Below are 26324 nucleotides of genomic sequence, written 5' to 3'. Positions count from 1 at the left end.
TGTAAGTTGTAGGACAAGAACACTAAGGCTCAGAGAACTCGCACAGACAATAAACGACTGGGCCAAGATTTGCACTCAAGGTAATTTAGCACCAGAATGCATGCTCTTAACCACTAATTGATGTGAGCAAGAATATCTTGCAATTCCCAGACACTGTTATTAAAGTGGTTGCTGTCCAGCCATGAGAACACAGCACAACTCATTCCAACCTAAGTCTCAGAAAAATAGTACTTCAGCACCAAGGTCAGCAACCATGAAAACTTGACTTCCCTCTCCCAGTTTTAAAAAAACAACAAAAACCCCTGTGTCCGTTGTTCACAAGGTCCCTACTTTTATACCTGATAGAAATGCAAGATGGGAAATACAAGGTCTTGAGGCACCTACACCTACTATGAAAATCCACACTATAGATCATACTTGATGATTATCACTTTCTGGGTCAAGCTACAACTTCATAGCTCCACTAAATCCTTCTTTAATGTATACGTTAATCAAATGTTAATTTGGCTGAGAAATGGACTTTATCTAGTTAACATACTCCCTTCCAACCATCTCTTCCAGTCAAAACAAACAAAATAATTTTGTCGCAGACCTTACTTGATTTTTACTCAACGGTCAGCCTCCACTAAACATTTCTCATCCACCAAGACCCAGTGAGTCTTTCAGCAAACTTTCTTATTTGTTGCTTGTATCACTTGGGACTCATACCTTTCATTATGCTTTTGTGTTCCTATCTGTGTTTTATTAAAAAAAAAAAAAAAAAAAAAAAAACGGTCAATTAAGAGCATGTGTTTATTGCTGTCTTATCTCCAAGCATAAATTTTACTCCTACCTAAAACACCATCAAATATTTGTTAACCTATCTGAAGGATCCAAAGTCACTATAGATTAATTGTCAAATCAGAATGAAACACAATAGTACTACAAAAATCTTAAGCTTCTAATTCAACAGATACAAGCTGCAGACACCACAAGTTTAGTAAACAATGATGCAGTCATATGAAAATGTGTCTGTTTTGTACAAAATAAAAATATTTCCAAGAACAGCTTTGTCTTACCTAAGCAGTTTGGCATCTAGTAATTCAAACTCTTTCAGCACCATTTTCCTTAACTGGTGAAGACTGTTCCCACAACTTTAAGAACACAAACTATCTCAAATACTGTTTCTCCTCCATAAGGAAATCACAAAGGAAGAGATTTCAGTCAGTCATCTAACTACTGCTTGGAATTGTGAGTAAGTATCATTTAGAAGCATCTATGTCTTAAGTTCTTTAAAGGCCAAAAACTTATCTATGTATTTCCCAATGTGTCCAGCACAGCCTTACAGTGATGTACGAATCAGAATTTAAGAGAGCAGCCCTTCACAAACTGTATCCTGCAGAAATTAGTACCCTGTGAAATTTTAGGTCTTCCATAAACAAGTTCCCTGGTCAAGAAAGTTTGAAATGCATGCACTAGCTACCCTTTTCAGAAAGACATGAATGATGCCTACTGTATATTAAAAGCTCTAAAAAAAATAAAAATAAAAATAAAAAAAAAGGCTGTGATGCCCTGTTATCAAAAGGTTTTGTTTCATTTTGTGCTTCCTAAACTTGAGTTGTAAAAAAATAAATAAAAAATAAATAAGTAAAATAAACTTGAGTTGTCTTCATACATATATCTAGAGACGATTGGAATATTTAGTTATTGGTAAAGCACAAACAATGAACAATGAGAACAGTTAACTTGTGACTTACAGTGTACAACCAGGGTCCTGAACCCCTCCTTTCTCTATTCCCCTTAAGCTTATAGTTGCTGTAGCACAAGGTGGTGGGTGAGGGATAGGGGTGCAGTCCTCAGGGAGGGACTAAAGAGCAGGGGAAGTGGAGTTCCACCCTTGGAGAGAAAGCTACTTACTAATCACCACAGAATTATTTTCATGTTTCAACAACTGCCATATCTGTATCAGTGTTGTAGTTATGAGTATCACTCCTGAAAGATTCAATATTCACAAAACAGTGTGCAATATAAATGACAAGAATCAAAAGGCCTTTTCCCGAATTTAAATTTCAGTTCTCATTAAATAGAAGTTTGGCTTGTTTGCCTTTTTTTTAGGATCCTTACACACACATACACACACACAATGTCCTATATGGTTAGTCCCAATGTGAAACCTAATATAATGAGGACACAGTAATAAGTTAACAGCGGCCCTCGCTTTCCCAAAGAGATTGTTCTCCCTTCTCTCTTGGTAAGACAAGTTAGGGGCTTGTTTAGTCATAGTTATTTATTAAGCATTCTAATTCCAGGACCTGCTGCTAGCTAGAGGTAAGAAAGTTTCTCTCCTGATACACATATCCTGGAAAATACATCATTATAAGCAAATGTCACTCTTTCAATAGGTCTCTTCAACTAAATTCCTTTCTAAGAACAAGTTTAATCCTCTTGAACTTTTAAACCAGTATTTCTAATTTTTATCCCAAGACTCATTCTGAATTTCAAACCTAGTCTATAGTGTATTTTAACTTTACATTGCATTTAGTAACACTTTCAGACACTGATCCACTAACGTAAAACCATCAAACACCTTCTTATGCTATTAGATATAATCCTGGTAGAAGTTTCTCACAAGTAGTTAATCAAAACAACATCCTTAAAAAAGGAATTATGATAAATTACTATACATGTAGTTCAGCTGTCTCCAGTTCTATCTATTCCCACTATAATGATGTGAATGTTAAATCAGAAGCATGAAACACAATGTTGAGCATTGGTAAGAACTTACATGGACCATTTTAAAAATATAATAAAAAGTCTGCCTACAATCCATATGCCAAATAACAGATCTTCAATGGTTAAGGAAATGTTAAGTAACCTTGTGTTTTCTTTGTAAATGAAATTTAAGGAGTACAGTCCTATTTCATTTGCATAACCCTTTTTTTTTTAGCATAACCTTTTTATAAGCATCATTTAGGAAAGTTATCATTTAATCTTCTCTCCTAAAACTATCATTCACATTACTGCAAACAAAATGTTCTGACTAAAAAGATGCTTGTATTTACAGTTCAAGCTTTCTATTTACAAAGTATTATAAACTTCCCTTTTGCAATTATATAATTTTCAAGCCTTATTTCTTCAACTCTAAGGCAAGTCCCACCAATCAGCATCCTCTTCTTTGTTGCTTAACTTTTCCCCTTTGTTTAAACTTCAGTCCTACCAATGATGCCTCAGAGTACAATTACTCAATGCAAATGATAACCACTAAATGAAGCACAGGAATTTATTACCTTCTCAATAGATTCGGAAGAATAAAATTCCATATTCAACTATTAGATCTTTCAAGATATCTAAAAAAACAATGCCAGGTACTCCTAAAAAACTTAGAGAAACTGTCTTCTTAGCACTAAATATGTCAGAATAATTTCAAACCCACTTAAATACTTTTAACAGTGCTGGTTTACAAGGGGAAATAGCAAGGCTATTAAGCTAGAACAGATCCCTTCCTTCATAAACCTAAACACTCCAGTTTTTAAAAGATGGAGTTAGTGTCTTAGAGAAACCAAAATGATAAAATATAGTTAAAAATCTGGATGTTTCCCTTTTCACACTTCTGCAATTAAGAGGGTTTGCAGAGACTGAAGACTGGTTGAATAAATTATGGTATATTCATAATTTGCAGGGGTAAAAAAGGAATGATATCAAAAAACCTTAAGAGGGGGATCCCTGGGTGGCGCAGCGGTTTGGCGCCTGCCTTTGGCCCAGGGGGCGATCCTGGAGACCCGGGACTGAGTCCCACGTCGGGCTCCCGTGCATGGAACCTGCTTCTCCCTCTGCCTATGTCTCTGCCTCTCTCTCTCTCTCTGTGTGACTATCATAAAAAAAAAAAAAAAAAAAAAAAAACCTTTAGGAGGATATACCCTACAGGTAAGAACTACTACATTAAAAAAAAAAAAAAAAATTCCAAAAGTTGTTTTCACTTTTTTTTTAATTGGCATATGGACAAAACATAAAATGCTGATTAAAGATAAAATACCCATATATTATTTTTATATATATAAATATGTAGTACCACCATCACATATGTCTAAAGTCAAGCTGGTTTCTAAACCAAAAATAAGTGAATCCTTGCTCTCCAAATCTGCTATTACAAGTAGAGAAACCCAAGGGGTGGGATCCCTGGGTGGCGCAGCGGTTTGGCGCCTGCCTTTGGCCCAGGGCGCGATCCTGGAGACCCGGGATCGAATCCCACATCGGGCTCCCGGTGCATGGAGCCTGCTTCTCCCTCTGCCTGTGTCTCTGCCTCTCTCTCTCTCTCTGTAACTATCATAAATAAATAAAAATTAAAAAAAAAAAAAAAGAAACCCAAGGGGTTTCACCAACAATGGCATTCACTGATTTGATAGTAATTTGTAAATTTTAGTAATATCAAAGAATTTATAGAAAGTAATAAGTGATAGCCAAAAATTCAGAACAAATGCCTAACACAGTTAAGTACAAACTTTATTAACCATAACTATTAAAGAATATGACACTTTCTGGAGAACTGAGCACTAGCCATTAAGAGGCTGGTTCACCTAATTTATGAAATCACTAAATTGACTTCAAAATTAACTTCGAAAAACCCGAGTTAAGATCTGAGTTAATTATTAACACTCCTTTGAAAACAATTTTCAAAAATTGAAAGACTGTTTGAAAAACTGCAATTAAATATTAATACCTTAAAATAAATTTTATCCCTGATAAGTAACATATGCTTTTTACAGAAAGTAAAAGGTAGTAAATTAAATCCTTACCATTAAAACCATAATCCTAGAATGAACTAGTATTCTGATATAATTTCTTTCAGGTTTGTGTATGTGAATACGTACATGGATGAGAGAGAGAAGTACACCAAACTTTACTATATGAAATTAGAAATACACTATTTTCAGTTAACATTTTATTTTCCTTTATTTAATATTTTCCAAAAACAGGCTATTTATTGGTCACGATACTTTCTGAACTTCTGAAAGAAATTCTATTGTTGTGACAAGTAGCACTTAATTCTTTTCTGTAACCTTTTAAGAACCAAAGCATGCCACTCTGAAACAAATATTCAATAAAATGTCAAACATAAAAATTCTTTTAAAAACACTTAATAGAAACTGACTTCTTGAATCAGGCATGCAAAAATGGCTCGATCTATTAAAAAGATACTGACATTAGATCCCATGAGTTCTTTCTGAGATGTTCACTACCACACACAATCAAAAATTGCCTGTTATTCTAATGTAATCTTTCATAAGGGAATCCTTTATTTTCTTTATAGATACTGGTAAAGAAATCAGAAATCTAAAAATCTAAAAGCATCATTAAAAATTAGCCGGATCATAATGGCTCCACTAGATTCATAATGAAAAAATCTCTATCAACCCCCAAACATGAATTTTATAGTATTCAGTTTACAAAGCACTTTATATTATCTCACTGGAACCTCACAATAATCCTATGAGAAGGGGAATCCCAGTTTTTACAGATTAAGTGAAGCCTCAGAACTAAGTTGCAAGATCATAACTAAAATCTTTAACTCCTCTCTATTTTTTCATGCAATATTCTAGATATAAAATGTAAATGTCATAGCTTTAGTTTTTTTAATTAGAAAAAGTAACAAATATTCATTATCACCCCCCCAATAAAGAAAAATCACCTTCATGACACACAGAAGAGTTGTTTTCTATAATCTTAACATAAAGGGAAAACTACCATTATTTTTCTACATATATACCCACATATTTCATTTGGTATTATTTTGTTAGAGTGACTGACAATATAGAAATCCACTTTAGTATCTAAGAATACAGGGACTACACTGGTAACTTAATATAAGAGGGAGTACATGTCATTCTATGCTTTCCTCAGTTTAAATGTCAATCTACTAATCTCTTCTAGTATACAGATGGATCCACTTGGCCAACTCTTTTCTACCATTAGTTTTGTCTCTTCACATCTCAGAAAATATGTAGGTCCTAATTCTGAAGGTACCACAAGTGTAGCTGGGCAGTATTACTAGAAATTAAAATGCCAAAATGTGGTACCTCAAGGTAACTGTTAAATAACCAGAAAGAATAAAAAGGCAATTAGAAACATTATTTGATATCACAGAGGGTGTCACAAATTTCCCTGCCACTTGAAAGGATTGCTAAACATCATGATTCCATACATGAAAAAAATATGGAAGCTCAACTTGCTAACAACACACAATTCCAAGGACAGATTACCATGAGAACCATGCATTAACAACTTCATATAGCAATGATTTAAGCTACAATTTCCAGAAAAACAACTTTTTGATAAACAGGATGCATATAATTGTACGTATTTTTATATGTACTTTTTTTTTAAAAGCACTGCATACATAAATGGGTTTTGAGAGATCACACTGAATTTATAGTAAATGATGCCTCACTGAGAAGTGCTTTGGTGGGCCTGCTTGTCTTGCTACCCTCAATAAATGTAATTAGTCAAAGAGAACCCACCTGATCAGAGCTGGAATAAAGAAATCTGTCCTGAGATTGTTTTTAAAACTAGAAATTAAAAAAGTGGTGTATGTTGATAAAACTCAAATGCTGATAGCATATTTACTGCCTTAGTAAGAAAGCACAAGCATGGAAACAAAATAAAGCCAAAGTAACAGAAGACCTCAGGACCAAGAAGTAAAAACAGTACTGAAGACATTCACTGCTTAGATGCAATTGTTCTGAGGCATAACTGCATTCTTGACCTCCCTGCCATTAGGTTGTTCACTTCCATGAAGCATACAGGCCAAAATATGTCTTGTCTCTGCCTAAAATGGGTTTCCAAAATCTTTGATTAAGCATACCTAAACTATTTGGTCAAATGCCTTAAAATGCCAAATTCCTTAAAGTCTTTACCAAGTAACAAAAAAGCATATATAGCATGTTACCTTTTTTTTAAGGTTTTATTTTACAGAGAGAGAGAGAGAGTGCACGTATATGCAAAAGCAGAACCCTCAGGAGAGGGAGAAGCAGGCTCCCCACTGAGCAGAGAACCAACATGGGGCCCTTGATCCCTAGATGCCAGGATCACGACCCCAAGGGTCACAACCTCAGCAAAAGGCAAATGCTTAACAGACTATGCCACTCAGGTGCCCTAACATGGTTACCTTTTGTATAAAAAAATGAAAATAAAAAAACACATGTATCTGCTTACAGTTACAAAAACCACAGGTAGGATAACACAGAAAACAAGATGATTACCTATATGAGATAATAAAAAGGGACTGAAAAAAATTGGGAATATTTCATGGAGTATATGAAATATACATGGAGTATACTATTATATAGCTTTGACTTTTAGAAGCATACTAACCAACATTTTTTTATTTTTATTATTTTTTCATTTTTTTAAATTAAAACAAGGATGGAAGAAGGTAAGAAAAATCTAAAACTGAAAGCAAATTCAATCATTTTGCAAATGCATACTATAACCCATTTAAAAAATTAATTCAAGTAATTTATGAACCCACTATTTGATATATATATATCCTCAGTTTTAGAGAAGCTAGGAAAAAGGGGGAGAATTACAAATAAATTCTTTTTAGTAGTTTGTTTTGGGGAGTTCTGTAATGATATGGATGAATTCTTAAATTACTTTAGATATGTTACAGGATTAAGCAAACAAGTAAATGTTTTGATAGTGCTGGGAACCAAGGCTTTCAATGTCCAATACAAGATATACAAATATGAAATGAAAAAAAGAAAAAACTGGACAATAAATTATAAACCACTGAAAAAAATCAAGAGTCTGTAACTCCAATCAATCATTGCAAATGTAGAGGAACTGCTGACTTGAAAATCATCATTTTGTAACTGTAATAGTAAAAACTGGTTCAGACAGAGAATCTTCTGTGCGTATTAAATCTAGAGGGAAATTTTGATAAGTAGGACATCTGCATAGTCTTAGAATGTCTCTTCTTAAATCAATTAGTTCGGAGATGGGGGGTGAGGGGGCATCAAACATATCATCCGTGGCAGACAGATGGATATCATATACCTCCAGATTTGATACAATGGGGACAAAGGATCGCTTACGTGATTTTTCTGACCAGGGACACATAATCTGAATCTAATCAAGAGGAAACATCACAGAAATCCAAATGAGAAATGTTCTATTACAAAAAAAAAAAAAAAAGGTAAAAAGAACAGAGAAGGAAAGCAGGCCATATTTTTCAGAAATGTCAACTTCACTAAAGATAAAGAAAGGCTATAGGAAATGCCCCAGAGTAAAAAAAACTAAAGGACATGACAATTATATGCAATTACCTGACCCTAGACTGATCCTGTTGTGGAAAAACAACAACTGCTATAAAGAACACTAGTGGGTCAATTGACAAACCAGAAAATGGCAGATTAAAGAATTGTATCACTGTTAAATTTACTTAACTAATTACTATGTAGTTATTTTACTATAACTACAAAAGAAAATACCCTGTTTTTAAGGAAATAAACTAAGGTAAAGGAGTACAATATATGCAACTTACTCTCAAACAGTTGGGGGGGGGATAAATCACGTGTATATGCATACAAGAATAGAAGAGGGGAGGAAGGGAGAGGGTATTCCTGTCAGAGATTTAATTCACTCAAAAATTAATAATCCAACCTTTTAAGTACGAGATTAACTCCTTAATTATATACTAAGTAAAAAAAAAAGAAAAGGTTATAAGTATGGCCACATGCAGAAAACATGCAACACGACAAAAGAGCATCAGCTCTACACACATTTTTGTTTTTCAAAAAGCAAGCAAAAAAAAAAGTGAGCATCATGCTCACTCCCTATTGACTGTTAGCCCATTATGCAATTCATAATAATCTCATCTTTGGGGACATTTCAACTAATCTGAAGATATCCACCCTGCTAGGAGGGGTGCCAGTGAATTACTTCATTCAAAATTGGTTAACTCCCATAAGTAAAATTTAACACTAATGTAGCATAGTGTTTTTTAAGAACTTAGTTCTTAGATTTAGTGTATTAATTCTGGTCCTGCTGAGTGCTAAAAATGTGACCTTCAACAGGCTGGTTAACCCAAGCCTCAGTTTCATCATGTGAAAAACAGGAATAAAAACAATACCCACTTCAGAATGGTGTGGTGACCATTAAAATTATACCTCCCATAGTGCCTGGGTGACTTAGTTAAGCGGCCAGCTCTTGGCTGGCTCCTGATTTTGACCCAGGTCATGATCTCAGGGCTGGGATCGAGGCCACATCAGGCTCTGCACTCAGCACCGAGTCCACCTGAGATTCTTTCCCTCTCCCTCTGCCCCTCCCCACCCCAAAATAAATAAATCTTAAAAAAAAAAATTATACCTCCTGATTCACAGCAGCTGCTCAAAAGGCACTAAGATAGTAAACAAAATGCTTTAAGACGTAGATAGATACTTATTTCTTTTATTAAGATTTAGGTGATTTCTGAGAATTTCAATATAGTAGTTGAAATTAATACATGTATTACATAAACACACTGTAAGTGTGGTATATGAGACACAATTGGGGAAATTTGGATACTGGCATAAGGAATTATTATTTTAGGAGTGATACACGTTTTCTCTAAATATTGTAGAGAAAAAAATCTGAACTATACACTGATGAGTAATATGGGATTTGCTTAAAAATAATAGGGTGGAAGGCAGAGACATGACTGACCATTAGCTTGCAATTATTGAAACTGGGTGACAGGTACACAGATGAATCATCGCATAATTCTCTCTGCCCTTGTATATTCTTAAAATTTTCCATAATAAAAAGTTTTCTAAAGAAATGAACACATTCAAAAGAAAATCAAGTTGACAACATTCACTCAACAGTAGAACAACAAAAATTAGTTGAAAGTTTAACAAATTAAAATTGTGGAAATAAGGTAAGGAAAAAAGTGTAAAACCTTAAAAGACCGGAACAATAATTATTTCGGTATTTAAAGGGATTCAAGAGTTGAAAATAATCCAAAATATCTATGTGCCCAACGTAACCACGAAGAAAATATCAAAATATGTGTGCCTTGAAACTAAAACTCTCTTGTATTCCCTGAACTCTTTTCTCCGGACAAAATCCTTGCTCTTGACCCTCACTGATCATTATTATAGCTGTTTTATTTCTGCATCTCATTTTCTTCCTTTCCATTACTCTCTTATCTTCCATATACCTCTTTTCACTTTGATTCTAAGCCACAAATTTCAGACTACAGTAAATAAAGTTGAATAACAGAGTAAGTAAAGTTGAATACAAATGGGGCTTATTGGGTTTAGCTACAAATAGAACTACTTTCAAAATTTGGAGGCGGTCTAAACCACCACATACCAACATTCAGTAGCTCTTCTTTCCTTGCAAAATAGGTCAATGTTACTGGGTACCCATACGGAAGCACTGATTCCAGTATATAAAGCATCTTATCTGATTAGTATATAAAGCATCTTATGAAGAATTTGGACAGATTTAACCAAACTTTGTCCAGTATACATTAAGTCACAGTAGGAAGAGCACAATTTGGACTCCAAGGGCTGGGGTTCCTACCCAGGCTCTGGCAACTACCAGCTGAGTTCATTTACTCAACACATGAACCTGGAATACATACCAGGCAACGGGACAGATACAAAGATGAACATAACAATCATATAAATAAGTTACATTTTATTTTGGTAAGTGCTACAAGTGAGGAACATATAAAATTTATAAATACACCAAATATTTCAATGAAATATTAAATGATTTTTCAGCTCCAAATTCTATCAATTTAATCTGAATTCTTTTAAGCCTCTTTTTAACTAAAAGGGAATATTCACAAGAGACGATCTCCTATCAAAAGATGCTGCCTAAAACTTAAACATTTGTAATAAAAGTAATAGCTAACGTTAAAGCACCTATTATGTGCCAATGGATAGGGGCTTTCCATTCATTGTCTCCCAATTCTCACAACAATCCCAAATAGGAAGTAGGTATTAGCACCATTTTACACATAAGAAAACAAAAGTTCAGTAAGACTAAAGGAACTTGCCCAAAATCTTAGACATACAGTAAGAAAAAAATAGATTTGAATCCAGATCTTCTGATCCCAAAGCCTATTCACTAAACTATTTGTCTCGCATTTTCTTTCACTATTACATAAAAAACAAAAAAAAAAAAAAAAATTTCCAGAGATCACCTTCTTTAGAGCATCTAAGAAAAAAATCTTTAGAACATCCATGAATAACAAAGTGATCTCTGATTGTAATGTGTTTTTTAAACAAGAGTATGTTATATACACCCTCCAAGACAAAAAAAGATTACAAGACTAAAATATAACCAATATTCAAGGTAATAAATATATGACAAGAATATTCTGAAAACTAGTTAATAGAAACCAATGAGGTTTTGTGACTTCTTCCATGCTTTAGCTTTCCCCTTACTGGATGGCAACAATCAAGCAGAGAATGGCCCACTATATTTCACTGTATTAACATGTTGGATTCTACATAATAATTTGAAAGTATTTACAGAGTATGGGGAAATAAAATGCATACGAAGTACTGTCAAATTAAAAAAAAAAGGACATAAACTAAGTCTAGGATGTCTAATAAAATTAAAGCTATGTTGAAATACTGTGAACTATACATTTTTCTGTATAGACCTCATTAAGCATTTTTTTGGAAATTGATTTTTTCCAATTTATCAATATTAATCACAAATCTGAATCAGCAAATATCCCCAACAAATAAGTCAACCCTTTACAACAGACGAGGGAGAATTAAAAACGAAGGAATTTTTTTTGTGCACAATTCCAAAGCCGGTTAGGTAAAGAATTTAAGTCAACTTTCAGTTGCCGGATCCTGGTAACAAGCTTTTCTTCAAAAAGTGTTCAGAATAAAAAGGGTCCCCCCTCCCAAAAAAATAAAAAAAAAAATAAGTAAATTCCTCCTTAGAGCAAATTTTAAGATTAAGAAAAATTAGCTCGAGGCAGCCGTCATTGTCTAGTTCGAGTGAAGATTTTGTACTAACAGAAGTTCCCCCCATTCGCAATTATCTCAACAAAAGATCGGTTTCAAACGTCCCCAAGGATGGAACAGTTTGGTATACGCCCCCCCCCCCCCCCAACAGGACGGGGCTCAGCCTAGAAATCGCACACAAACCACTAACGACCCGTATTCGCGATTCCTCTGAGAAATTTGTACCGGAACGGTTTCGGAGCCTTCCGTATCCCGCACAGAGGTGACATTTTCTTTGCTTTCCAGCCCGCAAACAGCAGGCATAGGGGACAGGGGCGAGCAGACGCCGCAGGATCTAACACCCCCCCCCCCTTCCCCAGCCCCAGACACAAACATGCTCTGCTCTTCTCTCCACGCTCGCGGCACCGCGCCGCGCCGCGCGCCAGAGGGCTCAGCTCGAGCTCCGCCGCCTCGCTTCAAGGCCTGACGGGAACGGTTCCTCCCTCCCCGGCGCTCCCGCACCGCCGCTTCCTCCGGCTGTCAGGCCTGGCTCGGCCTCGGCAGGCCCTGCCCCGATGGGGAAGGGGCCGCCGCGGCGCTGCCCGAGGGCCGTTCTCGCTCCTCCGCCCGTGCAACGGCGTCAGGCGGCTCTTCCGGAAGCACGGTCCCAGCACGGGCGCCCGACGCGGCCCTCCAGGGCAGCCAAGTGAACCGACGCGGCAGCGGGGCAGCCGAGCTTCCCTTCCCATCCCGGGGGTCCCCCAGCCTCCTCCCGCCCCCGCCGCCTGCCCGCCGCCATCTTGTGCGCAGCCGCTGCGACACAGATACAATAGTCGGCCCGGAGCGCACAGGAGAGGCTCGGGAGCCCCACGCTACGGGCTCCCGCCTTGCAGCCCCTACGCCCCCCAAGGCAGCGGTCCTACCTATGCCTACCCGACTAACAGCCGGATCCCATTTGCGCCCCACACAGTTTAGCACTCAGCCTCCGGTCCCGACGCCGAAGAAGCTACCGCCTCCAGAGAGCTGCACGCATGCGCGCCTGTCGAGCCTTTGCGAGCCCTCATCGGCTCCCGGCGCCTGCGTACCGCCGGCCCCGCGCTCGCCCCGAGGCGCCAGGAAGGAGCCGCAGGAGCCTCGGCCCGAAAGGGAGCGCTCGCGCGCGGGGCGGCCCGGGAGCGCCCTGTGCTGGCCGCCGCCGCGTCGGCGCCTCTGCCTGCTCTGCTCCGGGCCCGTCCAAATCTTGCGCAACCTGGAAGACTTGTGTTGTCTCGCCTCCGCGAAGCCCCCCCCGACCGTTTCTGCCTTCGGTAACACCGCGCACTGGGTATCATAACGCTCTGTATGGTTAGGATTTTGCCTGCCATGAGGCTCTCGCCTTTTACCTATTTTTGCATCCCTCTGAGCAGTGACGTGATGTGTATCACAGCCCCTGACTATGTCAGGAAATTAGAATTCAGTTGGAGTTTATTGTTTATTAAGCTAAAAATCTGGGCAGCCCCCGGGGCGCAGCGGTTTAGCGCCGCCTGCAGCCCGGGGCGTGATCCTGGGGACCCGGAATCTGGGTCCCACGTCGGGCTCCCTGCGTGGAGCCTGCTTCTCCCTCTGCCTGTGTCTCTGCCTCTCTCTCTCTCTCTCTGAATAAATAAATAAATAAATCTTAAAAAAATAAATAAAAATCTTCTCATGTGTCATTTCACAATCAAAATACCCACCTGTGTGGTGGATACTTGACACCTTCACTTTATTGATGGAAAATTTGGGGTTGAGAGAACTTGAGTAACTTAAGGTTACTCTACTACACCAACATAAAAGCTCAATCATTGGGCAAAATCGGGTGAAACTCCCAAGTCTTGCCTGTGGATGCCACACAAATCACACACCGCCTGCCTGAAGTCTCATGCACCACTTTTACCTAGCACCCAAGCAAATGTGTCTTTCTCTTTTCTTTCTTCCTTTCTTTTTCCTTCTTTTCCAGAGATGTATTTCTTTTAGTCATGTTAAACAGAAAAAGCTGAAAGAAAAGTCTTCTTATAAAATGTATCTTACCAGATTTTCATTTCAAACTAAAAATCCTGCAGAGGCAACAAGCCAAAAACAACAAAGAAAAAGCCAACAAGCCAACTCCACATAACCAATGTTAAAGCTTGAAGTGTTTCCTTCCATACATTTCCTTTTTTTTTCCTTGTTTTGTTTTTTTTTGTTTGTTTGTTTGTTTCTTTTGTTCTTTAAAGATTTTATTTATTTATTTGACAGAAAGAGAGCACAGCAGGGGGAGTGGCAGGCAGAGGGAGAGGGAGAAGCAGGCTCCCCATTGAGCAGGGAGTCCCACATAGGGCTTGACCCAGGATCATGACCTGAGCCTCCCAGGCACCCCCATACATTTCTTTTTTTTTTTTACTCCCATATATTTCTATATAGTCATACAAACATACATAAACGTGTTATTTGCATGCAATGGGAAATTTTCTTTTTTTCTTTTTTGTCAAAAACTTACACATTAGCCTATTTCCCTTTAAGATTACTGATATTTCTCCCAGTAAACCATATAGATCTGCTTTCTTAAATAGTTGTGCAATATTTCATAGCATGGTTCCATCAGTTATTTAACCTATTCTTGACCCTGATGTTGTTTTCAGTCTTTTTTGATACTATAAACATAGCTCATATATAAACAGCCTTACCAACTGATATTTTTATTTCTAAAGGCTAGAATCCCAATAGTTATTCTACATTAAAGATGTATATATAGATAGATTAGATGGATAGATAGATTTAATTCTGCTACATATTGTCAGAATCCTTTTTGAAAAGCTTATCCAGGGATCCCTGGGTGGCGCAGCGGTTTGGCGCCTGCCTTTGGCCCAGGGCGCGATCCTGGAGGCCCGGGATCGAATCCCACATCGGGCTCCCGGTGCATGGAGCCTGCTTCTCCCTCTGCCTGTGTCTCTGCCTCTCTCTCTCTCTCTCTCACTGTGTGCCTATCATAAAAAATTAAAAAAAAAAAAAAAAAAAAGCTTATCCAGATTCCCACTTGCACTAAATGCATAGGAGAATGACCATTTCTTCCCAACCTCACTTCTTTTTCTAAACTCTGAAACGACTTAAATATCATTGGACATGTCTGTAATTTAAAAGGTGGCATAATCAGAGGCACGTGGCTGGCTCAGTCAGTACAGAATCTGGCTCTTGATCTTCAGGTCATTAGTTTGAGCCTCACATTGGGCGTAGAGTTTATTTAATTAAAAAAAAAAACTTTTGAATTGGTATAATTAACCTTTGAAATATCTCACCTGATGCTTTTTCTGGGAATGGCTCTTGAACAACTTTCTTTAAATGTTTTTATGATATATAATTGGATTAGAATTTTTCTCTCCCCCCTGCAATCATTTTTGTAACTTAATTCTCCTAGAAAGGGATCCCTGGGTGGCGCAGCAGTTTGGCGCCTGCCTTTGGCCCAGGGCACGATCCTGGAGACCCGGGATCGAATCCCACGTCGGGCTCCCGGTGCATGGAGCCTGCTTCTCTCTCTGCCTCTCTCTCTCTCTCTCCCCTCTGTGCATTCTCATGGATGAATAAATAAAATCTTTAAAAAATAATAATAATTCTCCTAGAAAAACCACCATTTTGGGGCACCTGGGTGGCTCAATGGTTGAATGTCTGCTTTTGGCTCAGGTCGTGATCCCCGGGTCCTAAGATCAAGTCCCACATCAGGCTTCCCACAGGGAGCCTCCTTCTCCCTCTGCCTGTGTTTCTGCCTCTCTCTCTCTCTCTGTCTCTCATGAATAAATAAATAAAATCTTTAAAAGAAAAAAAAAGAAAAACAACCATTTCATCTGGGTTTGTTTGTTTATTTATTTATTTATTTATTTATTTGAGATAGAGAGAGTGCTCACATGGAGAGAAAGATTAGCAGAAAAGGGAGAGAGAGATCCAAGCCGACTCCACACTGAGCATGGAGCCCCCCATGGGGCTCAATCCCATTACCCTGAGATCACAACCTCGATATCACAACCTGAGCTGAAACCAAGAGTTGGATGCTCAACTGACTGCACCACTCAAGTGCCACTCATCTGGGTTTTCAAACTCATTTCCCGAGAATTGGGCAAACTAACCTCATAAATTCTTTTTACTTTTATGCTGTCCCTTATATGGTTTGATTTATTTCTACAGCACTTATCACCTTCTAACATACCATATAATTTATTTCTTATTGTTTCTTATCTATCTCTCTCCACTAGAACATAAGCTCCATGATATTAGGGATTTTGCCTCTTTTCTTCACTGCTTTATCTCCAATACTTAGGATGATACTTGGCACACAGTAGGAAAATCAGTGTATATTTTTTAATTATTTTTTTAAAGATTTTATTTATTCATTCATGAGAGACACAGGGGGGGAGAGGGGGACAGAGACTCAGGCAGAGGGAGAAGCAGGCTCCATGCAGGGAGCCCGACGTGGGACTCCAGCCCGGGACTCCAGGATCACGCCCTGGGCTGAGGGCAGGGGCTAAACCGCTGAGCCACCCAGGGATCCCAATCAGCGTATATTTTATCCAAAAAAATGAATGACCCTGATGGGTAAAAAAGTATATGTGCGTGCATGTGTGTGTCTGTGTGTGTGTGTATGAAATTGTTGAGCCTCATTTCATATCTACTGGCCATGTGCATTTCCTCCTTCAAAAATCCTTTTAATATTCTTTGCTTATATTTCTAATAAGCAGATTGTCTCTTTCTTATTAGAAGATAATTCTCAGTGTAAGGAATATTAACCCTTTGTCAAAATCTTGCATTTGGTTTTGTCCCATTCATATTTTCTTTTGCCATTATAAATTTTAAATGTAATCAAATTTGTCAATCTTTTCCCTTGTGACTTGAGTATTCTTTTTATCTAAGAAGTCTCACCCCACCCCCAAGAAGCATACACACCTAGGAATTATACAAAAATTCTCCTAAACTTGCTAAATTTTTGTTTATAATTTCAAATTTTTATTTTTTACAGTTAGACATATTTAATCTAAAATTTATTTTTAGGGCACCTGGCTGGCTCAGTTGGAAGAGCATGGGACTCTTAATCTAGAGGTTATAAGTTCAAGCCCCACACTGGGTGTAGAGATTACTTAATTGAATAATAAGTAAATAAACTTAAATAAAATAAAATTTATTCTTTTTGTGATATGAAGCAAAGATCTAACTCTGTTTTCTTCCAAATATATTAAATCAATCATGAATTTTCCATGTGTTAGAAAAAACATGCTTTCCCCTCCTTCATTGAAATAGCCCTTCCCTTTAAAAAACAAACAACAAAGAAATAAGTCCCCATACAGAAAATGGATTTATGGACCTTCTAGTCTGTGTTACTTATACATTTGTCTACCTATAGGCCAGTAACATTTATTAATTCATTAACTGACCCACTAAGTACTTGAGGGCCTACTTTGTTGCAGGAACTCATCTGGCACCAAAGAGTCAGTGGCAAACCAAAGGCACCAATAACTCATGCCTCATGGAAGACAATACACAAGTAAATATATAGTATGTCAAATGGTAAGTGCTATGGGAAAAAACAAGCAAGATCAGGAGAGGGAATAAAGAGGTAACAGAGTTTGCAGTTTAAACAGGATGGTATTCAAAAAAGGTATAACTAAGGGATGTCTAGCTGATTCACTCAGTAGAACATCCAACTATTGACCTCAGGGTCATGGATTCAAGCCCCATGTTGGTGCAGAGATTACTTTAAAAATAAATAAATAGATAAACTTCTTTAAAAAAAATAAAGGCATGACTATCTATGAAGGCAGCATGTCAGCAGAAACCTGGATGAATAAACCGCAGAGAAATCTAGGAGGAAGAGTATTCCAGGAAGAGCGGAACATAAAATACAAAAATTCCAAGGTGAAAGCCAGCTTGTCATACTTGAGAAACTACAAAAATGCCAAAGAAGCTGTAACAGCATGAGTAAGAAGGGACACAGCAGATGAGGTGGTAGAGAAGTGGGCTATATTAGTCTGCTATGGTTGCCATTAGCAAAATATCACTGGATGGGTGGCCTAAACAACAGGGATTTATTCTCTCACAGTTTCAAGTCTAGAAACTGATTGGGGAGTCTAGAAGTCTAGATTGGGGTATAGATATGTTTGGTTTCTCCTCAGGCTTCTCTCCTTGGTTTGCAATTGGCCACCTTCTTTCTGTGTCCACACATGGGCTTTTCCCTATGCACACGCATCCCTATTGTCTCTAAACTCTTCTTATAAGGACACCTGTCATATTGGATTAGGGCTCACCCACATGACTCCACTTAACTGTAATCACCCTTTAAGGTCCTACCTCCAAATATAGTCCTACTCTGAGGCATACTGGCGGTGAAGACTTCAACATATGAATTTGGGAGGAACAATTCAGTCCGTAACAAAGACCATTTTATTTTTTATTTTTTAAATATTTTATTTATTTATTTATTCATGAGAGACACACAGAGAGGCAGAGACATGGGCAGAGGGAGAAGCAGGCTCCATGCAGGGAGCATGACATGGGACTCATTCCAGGTCTCCAGGATCACACCCTGGGCTGAAGGCAGTGCTAAACCGCTGAGCCACCAGGGCTGCCCACAAAGACCACTTTAAAGCCTTTTTTTTTTTTTTTTTTTTTATGATAGTCACAGAGAGAGAGAGAGAGAGAGGCAGAGACATAGGCAGAGGGAGAAGCAGGCTCCATGCACCGAGAGCCCAACGTGGGATTCAATCCCGGATCTCCAGGATCGCGCCCTGGGCCAAAGGCAGGCGCCAAACCGCTGCGCCACCCAGGGATCCCCACTTTAAAGCCTTTTGGGTTGTGTTGTGAATGAGATGGGAATATTTTGAACAAAGAGTGACATAAATTGACATTCTAAATATTGGAGGATAGAGTAGTCAACAAAAGTCAAGAATCTGCTTTCACAGAGTTTACACTTTAGTGGAAAAAACAATACACAAAAGAATATATAATGTGGTAAAATAAATTAAGGGAAATAAAGTGAGTAAAGGAAAAATGATGAAGCAGGGGCTGGGTAATGCCTTACAGAAGATAGTCAGGGAAGTCTTCTCTGGTAAGATGACAGTAGAGCATAGATATAAAGGAAGAGAGAGGGAATATCACATTGATATCTGGAAGAAAAGCTTTCCAACAGAGGACACCAAGCAAGTACAAAGGCCTTGGGACTGGAGCACATTGGGTATGTTTAAGAAATAATTAGGCAGCCAGCACAGTTGAGGTGAAATGATATAGAGGAAGGACAGATAAGGATAGAGAAGTACAAGGGATCAGATCATGCAAATCTTTATAAGCCACTTGTGGCTCTACAGAACATTGATACATACTGGATTAGGAATCACAAGAATTTCCTTTCTAGCTCCTGTTCTGATAATGACCTCACTGGATTTCAGTTCTCATATTGTAAAAAGAGGGAGGAGGAGTGCCGGGGTGGCTCGGATGGTTAAGCATCTGCCTTCAGCTCAGGTCGTGATCGCTGGGTCCTGGGATTGATCCCCACATCAAGCCCCACATTGGGGCTCAGAAGGGAGTCTGCTTCTTCCTCTTCCTCTGCCTTTCTACCTCCCTCCTCATTCTCTCTCTCTCTCTCTCTCTGAAATGAACAAATAAAATCTTTCATAAAATGAGGGTGGGGGACGAGGAAGGGACTAGATTATCTTGCCCATAAAATGTGAGTCTGGAAATCTCCTATAAACTGAAAGATGCTCATGAATATTTATGGCATTCCCAAGAAAAAAAAATTTTTTTTCAAGATTTTTATTTATTTATTTGAGAGAGAGCAAGAGAAAGCATGAGGGGGGTGGGAGGGGCAGAGAGAGAAGTAGACTCCCCACTGAGTAGAGAACTGATGTGGGGCTCAATCCCAGGATCCTGAGATCATGACCTGAGCTGAGACAGACCCTTAACCATCTGAGGCTGATTCAGGTGTCCCAACCCCACTTTTTTTATTTTAGAATCTACCATATCCACACTACTCCACATTTTTATATTTTTTAGCCACCTTGGACCACTTGCAGAAATTCACATTCCCACCTAAAAATGTCAATATTCTTGATGGAAATAAAAGTCATCTTACTCTGCCTACTCTTCTGACCATCACTCTTGTCCACAATCCTCCTCCCCATTTTTTTTTTTTTACTCCATCTCAATGCTTTAATTCCTCCCCATTTTTTAACAACTCTGTTTTCTGATTGGCCAGACAAGTACTGAGAAGCTCTGTTCACAGCTCAGCTCCTGCCTGCTCAGCACAGTTCAATGCCTGAAAGGATTAGAAAAAAGAAGACTCATCACAAACCTTTTCCTGTGATTTGTGAATATACATGGGGCTTTGTCCCAATGACACAAGGAATCTCATTACCATTTCATCTCAAGTGCAAGTGTTGTAGAAAATAGGAGCTGGGAGTAATAATTGCCCTTCATATGTCTTTAGAATCCAAATGTGATGATTGGGATAGATACAGGGCCATCATGAAAGTTTGAGAAATCCCATAGTCATATTATGACCCGCTAATAAACATGAACATCAACAAAACTTGATTCTTATTGATCCTTGAATTTTGCCTCATTGGTGCCTGACTATAAGCTGTACCCATGTATCATATAGAGAGGAGTTCAGAAAAACTCAAAAGAATAAGCAGTTATTTTTCTGTTTTTATCAAAGCTAGTGCAATGGTAACTAGAAATCAGTTTGTCTCTTCTTGTTAAGGTGGTTTCTAAATATGTCCATAGATTCTTTGATGTAATTCACTTCACAAGGTAGAGCCTAATTCCACACTTACTGAATGCAGGTGGGACTTAGCATATTGTTTCTAATGAATAGAATGTGGTGGAAGGGATGCTGTGTGATTTCTAAGGTTAAGTGATAACAAGGATAGCTTCTACCTGACTTTCTCTTCTTTTATTGGATTACTTACACTAGTAAAAGGTTCATGAGAACATCCAGCCTGTTAATAACCCCAAAAGGGAAAGAATTTTAAATACTAACCAAAGCAGACAGCATAACAGAGAGATCAGGAAAAGAGACTGTCAAAGAGAGTCCTGCTAAAACACTGCCATCCGGGATCCCTGGGTGGCGCAGCGGTTTAGCGCCTGCCTTTGGCCCAGGGCGCGATCCTGGAGACCCGGGATCGAATCCCATATCGGGCTCCTGGTGCATGGAGCCTGCTTCTCCCTCTGCCTATGTCTCTGCCTCTCTCTCTCTCTGTGACTATCAAAAATAAATAAAAATTTTAAAAAAATAAAAATAAAAATAAAACACTGCCATCCCAGAGTAATTTGTGTGCATCCAAGACTGCAGTCTTTAAGGAGCAAGAACAGAGGCTGCACAATGAAGGGGCAATACACTTCACTAAAATAATTCAGGTAAATTACTAAATAAATAAATAAGCAAACAACAACAAAAACAAGTCCCAGAAGAAAGGGATAATCAAGATCTAGATTTGCGGGATCCCTGGGTGGCGCAGCGGTTTGGCGCCTGCCTTTGGCCCAGGGTGCGATCCTGGCTCCTGATGCATGGAGCCTGCTTCTCCCTCTGCCTGTGTCTCTGCCTCTCTCTCTCTCTCTCTCTGTGTGACTATCATAAATAAATAAAAGTTTAAAAAAAAGATCTAGATTTGCTACAATATACAACCTAAAATGTCCAGTTTTCAACAACAAAAAAAATACAAGACAAAGAAATAAGAATGCGTGACTCATACACAAGAAAAAAAAGATAGACAACAGAAACTGCCTGTGAGAAGGTCCAGATATTGGATTTAACATAATAATATGTTTTATAATAATTATTAGAAATATATTGGGAGAACTAAAAGGAACTATGCTAAAAGATATAAGTAAATGTATGACATGTTGCAACAAATAGAGAATGTCAATAAAAATAGAGGAATAATTTTTTCAAAGAACCACATGGACATTATGGAAGTAAAAAGTACAATAACTGAAATGACAAGTTCATTAGAAGGATTCAACAGTTGATTTGAACTGGCAGAAAAAAGAATCAGCTAAAACAGGGACTAATATGGGTCTTTCATAAAAACAAAGGGCTGTAATGCAATCTTAAGAAAGTGGGGGATACGCTTCACTTTATATCATTTTGGCTTAATAAATATTTCATAGGACTGTTCTACTTTCAGATAATGGGAGGAAACTTGTACATTCCCATGACTCCAACACTATATGTTTTGAAGTCACAGTAAAATCAAAGAATTACATTCATAATTAATATGAATGACAACATTTCAAGAAGTAATTTCTGTTACATGGAAAACAAAATTAAGAAAGCAACCATCAAACAAAAGCATCAGACAAGGCAAGTCCAAGGATAGCATATGAGAACAGCTGATGATCCTGTGAGGGATTTCTGGCCTAACCAATGAGAAGTCTGCCAAAGACTAGTTCAATACCAGCACCAGAAACTACCATTCCTGTTGTTGAAGCACCTGCACCAATAAGATTGGTAGCAGTATAAATGTCTCTGCTGATTGCACTGGTCTGAAATTCCCACTGGATTAGCTAAATCACACCATTCTGTGTCCCATTAATTACTATAGAGCCCTCTTCTATCAAGATGACACTGATGTGGCAATGGGTCTGGATGCAATTCTGGATCCAGTTTGCATCAGAGCAGGGATGCAGGAACCCTTGGCACAGATAAACATCTTATACTCTTTGGGTGCAGCACAGCAAGAAGACTTGGGCAACAAGCAACATAAGGTCCTCTCCCACTTCCTCTCTTCTGGGAAGGTAGTGGGCTGTGACTACAACAGAGATCAAAGGGATGGGTTCTCTTTCATTTTTGAAGGATAGTTCTACCAGACATATAATTCTTGGTTGATGCTTTTTTTTTTTTCCTGTAGCACTTTAAATATGTCATTCCATTGTCTTCTGGATAACATGATTTCCAGAGAGAAATTGGTTGTCACTGTTACTGGGGCTCTCTTGTAAAAGATAAGTCCCTTCTTCCTTGCTATAATAATTTGACTATATTGTGGCTGCATGTGGATCTCTTTGAATTTATCCTGCTTGGATAAGCTTAACTTTGAGTTCACTGAACTTTGTGGATGTGTAGTTTCATGTATTTCACCAAATTGGAAAGTCTTTGTATATTATTTCCTTGGAAAATCTTTCTTCCCTGTATTCTCTCTCCTCTCCCTCTGGGACTCCCATTATACATATGTTGGTATGTGTGATGATGTCCCACATATCTTTTAGGCTTTGTTCATTTTTCTTCATTCTTTTTTCTTTGTGCTCCTCAGACTGGATAATCTCCATTAACTATTTTCTCTTTTAAATATTTAATTTATTTATTTGAGAAACAGAGAGCACAAGAAGGGGGAGCAGCAGAGGGAGAAGGAGAAACAGGCTCCTTCCTGAGCAAGGAGTCCAAAGTGAGGCTCAACCCCAGGACCCTGGGTTCATGACGTGAGCCAAAGGCAGACACTTAACTGACTGAGCCACTCAGGTGCCCCTCAATTAACTATGTTCAAGTGTGTTGATTCTTTCTTCTCCTTGCTCAAATCTGCTATTACACACCTGTTTTAGTTTCTTCCTAATCACCCCACTAGTGAGAGTGGGACTCTCACTCTAGGATTATTGGCATGGGTGAACACACAACACCCAGCACAAATGATAGGAGATTGCTAGCATTTTGTTGTCACATATACTTATAATCTGGGGGAAGAGGACATCACACATCACAGAGGGCCTTGTGAGAGTCATACTCATAAACAGAGTGAACAATGACATATGGGAAGTAGGCTTTGTAATTTCAGTAGGGTGGGTGGATACCTGGCTCCTGCAGTAAGTTGTGATTATCTTGTCTGAATACTTTCAGGGACTTGCAGGGAATGGAAACCTGTTACTTAGGAATAATCAGGAACTGCACTTGGTCTCCATGATAAGAAAGTTTGTTTAGGGACCCCTGGGTGGTGCAGCGGTTTAGCGCCTGCCTTTGGCCCAGGGCACGATCCTGGAGACCCGGGATCGAATCCCACGTCGGGCTCCCGGTGCATGGAGCCTGCTTCTCCCTCTGCCTGTGTCTCTGCCACAGATTTTTAAAAAAATTTAAAAAAAAAAAAAAAAAAAAAAAAAAAATTTTTTTGATTTGCCACAAATTTGCCACAAATTTTTTAAAAAATTTAAAAAAAAAAAAAAAAAAAAAAAATTTTTTTGATTTGCCACAAATTTGCCACAAATTTTTTAAAAAATTTAAAAAAAAAAAAAAAAAAAAAAAAAAAAAAAAAAAAAAAAAAAAGAAAGTTTGTTTAGGGGCACCTGGGTTGTTTAGCAGGTTGGGCATCCAGGTCACAGTCCAAGAGTCCTGGGATCAAGCCCCACATTGGGCTCCCTGCTCAGTGGTGAGCCTGCTTCTCCCTCTCCCCCTGCTCATGGTCTCTGTCACTATTTCTCTCTCAAATAAATAAATAAAATCTTTAAAAAATATTTTTAAAAAGGTTGTTTGGCTAGGGGTATGGGGTTTCTCTTAAGAGTGATGAAAATGTTTCTTCTTTTTTTTTTTTGAAAATGTTTCTAATATTAATTATGGTGATGGCTGTGTAGAATTCTATGAATATACTAAAAGCCACCAAATGGTACACTTTCAATGGATGAACTGTATGTTATGTGAATTATATCTCAATAAAGCTTTTATATTAATGGTTACTTTCATAACTTATGAGAGCTTATTTTAAAGCTACACATAAAAAAAAAAAAAAAAAAGAGTAGCAGTCTCCAGCTCAGCTTCTGGGAAGCCAGCTCTCAAAGAGCAATAGAATATGAACTTTTCATCACTCATGACCCAAAAGCAGCACTGCTAACTTTACCATCGACTTATTCCATCTGAAATAAGCTATTGTTGTCCCCTACTTAAATAAGTCTATCATACAGATGACTCTGTACCTCTAGGATGCTGCTTCACTGCTCATCTTGGCTTCTGCTTCTCTTCTTTCTGAGAATCTCAAATTCAGATTTGTTTAGGTCCCCTGTCACCTTTTTGGCAGAGTTCTCATACTAGTCCATTCATAAGTCACAGGTCTGGCTAATATAATGTACCTTATAGCTAAGGCACTTAGTCTTAATTTAATAGCTGTGGCAAATGCAGTAAAGCAATATGATACATTGCTAGTGGGAATCCAAAATGGTACAGCCATTCTAGAAAATGGTTTGGCACTTTTTTTCTAAACAAGCATTTTCTATATAACCCTACAATCCCACTTCTGAGAATCTACCCTAGAGTAACAAAAACTGATATTGGCACAAAAACCCAAACACAGATGTTCATAGCAGGTTTATTTGTAATAACCCCAAATTGGAAACAACCAAATGTTCTTCAAAGGGTAAATGGATAAACAAATTTCGGTACATCCATACAATGAACACTACTCAGCAATAAAAAAGGAACACATTACTGAAACATACTATAACTTGGATGAAACTCAAAACATCCTGGTGAAAGAATCTAGTCTCAAGAGGTTACATTCTATGTAATTCCATGTATATAGCATTCTCAAAACCACAAAACTGTAGTGATGGTGAGTAGATCAGCAGTTGTCAGGAGTTATCATTGAAGGGAAAGTGTGACTATAAAGGGTTAACACAAGGGAGTGTTTGGGAATGATAAAACTGTTCTTTATTCTGATTATGGTGGTGGTTATACAAATCTACACATGAATTAAAATACAAAGAACTGTACACCAAAAGAAAAAGAATAACATTTTCTGTATGATAAAGTAAAACATAAAAACTAACAAGCTTAGGATATTTGTATGGAGTGAACATTTGTGTCCCCCCATCCCCATTCATAATCTGAAATCCTAACTCCTAATGCAATGGTATTAGAAGGTGGGGCTTCTGGGAGATGATTAGGTCATGAGTCTGAGCCCTCATAAATGGGATTCATACTCTTATAAAGGAGACTCCAGAGTGCTCTCTCACTCTTTCAGTCACGTGAGGACACAGCAAGAAGATGGCAGTCTGCAACCCAGAAGAGGGATCTCACCAGACCTGGTCATGCTGGTACCCTGATCTTGAACTTCCAGGTTCCAGAACTATGAGAAATAAATGTTTGTTGTTTATAAGCCACTCATTTTATGATATTCTCTCTCTCTCTTTTTAAAAAAGATTTATTTATTTATTTGAGAGAGAGAGAGAGAGAGGCAGGAGGAGGGGCAGAGGGACAGGGAGAGAGAGAATCCCTAGCAGACAACTAGCCAGAGGTGGGGCTTGATCCCATCACTCTGAAATCATGACTGGAGCAGAGGACAAGAGTCTGACGCTGAACCAACTGAGCTACCCAGACATCCCTATGATATTCTCTTATAGCAGTCCAAACTAAGACAGATATCAACAAGCAAGTTATAGAAGAAAAGTGCA

General features: G+C 38.3%; 1 protein-coding gene and 1 pseudogene across 2 annotated transcripts in view; both read right to left on the bottom strand.

The window, feature by feature from the left end:
- ZNF638 (zinc finger protein 638) overlaps nt 1-13016 on the bottom strand; it is an 81559-nt gene extending 68543 nt beyond the window's left edge. Inside the window, exon 1 of one of the 2 annotated variants that reach the window (XM_077842844.1) lies at nt 12864-13016. The gene's annotated coding sequence lies outside the window, so the exon portion shown is untranslated. Of the gene's footprint in view, nt 1-12853 lie in introns of both variants that reach the window. The other variant, XM_077842842.1, reaches the window with a different exon arrangement.
- A 9159-nt stretch (nt 13017-22175) lies between these two features.
- On the bottom strand, nt 22176-22612 carry LOC144324626 (ATP synthase F(0) complex subunit C3, mitochondrial pseudogene; annotated as a pseudogene).
- Between the last annotated feature and the right edge of the window lie 3712 nt (nt 22613-26324).

Source organism: Canis aureus, chromosome 12 (genome assembly GCF_053574225.1).
Source record: "Canis aureus isolate CA01 chromosome 12, VMU_Caureus_v.1.0, whole genome shotgun sequence".
Taxonomy (NCBI): domain Eukaryota; kingdom Metazoa; phylum Chordata; class Mammalia; order Carnivora; family Canidae; genus Canis; species Canis aureus.
The sequence above is the reverse complement of the archived record's forward strand: the minus strand, read 5'-3'. Positions and strand labels throughout refer to the sequence as shown.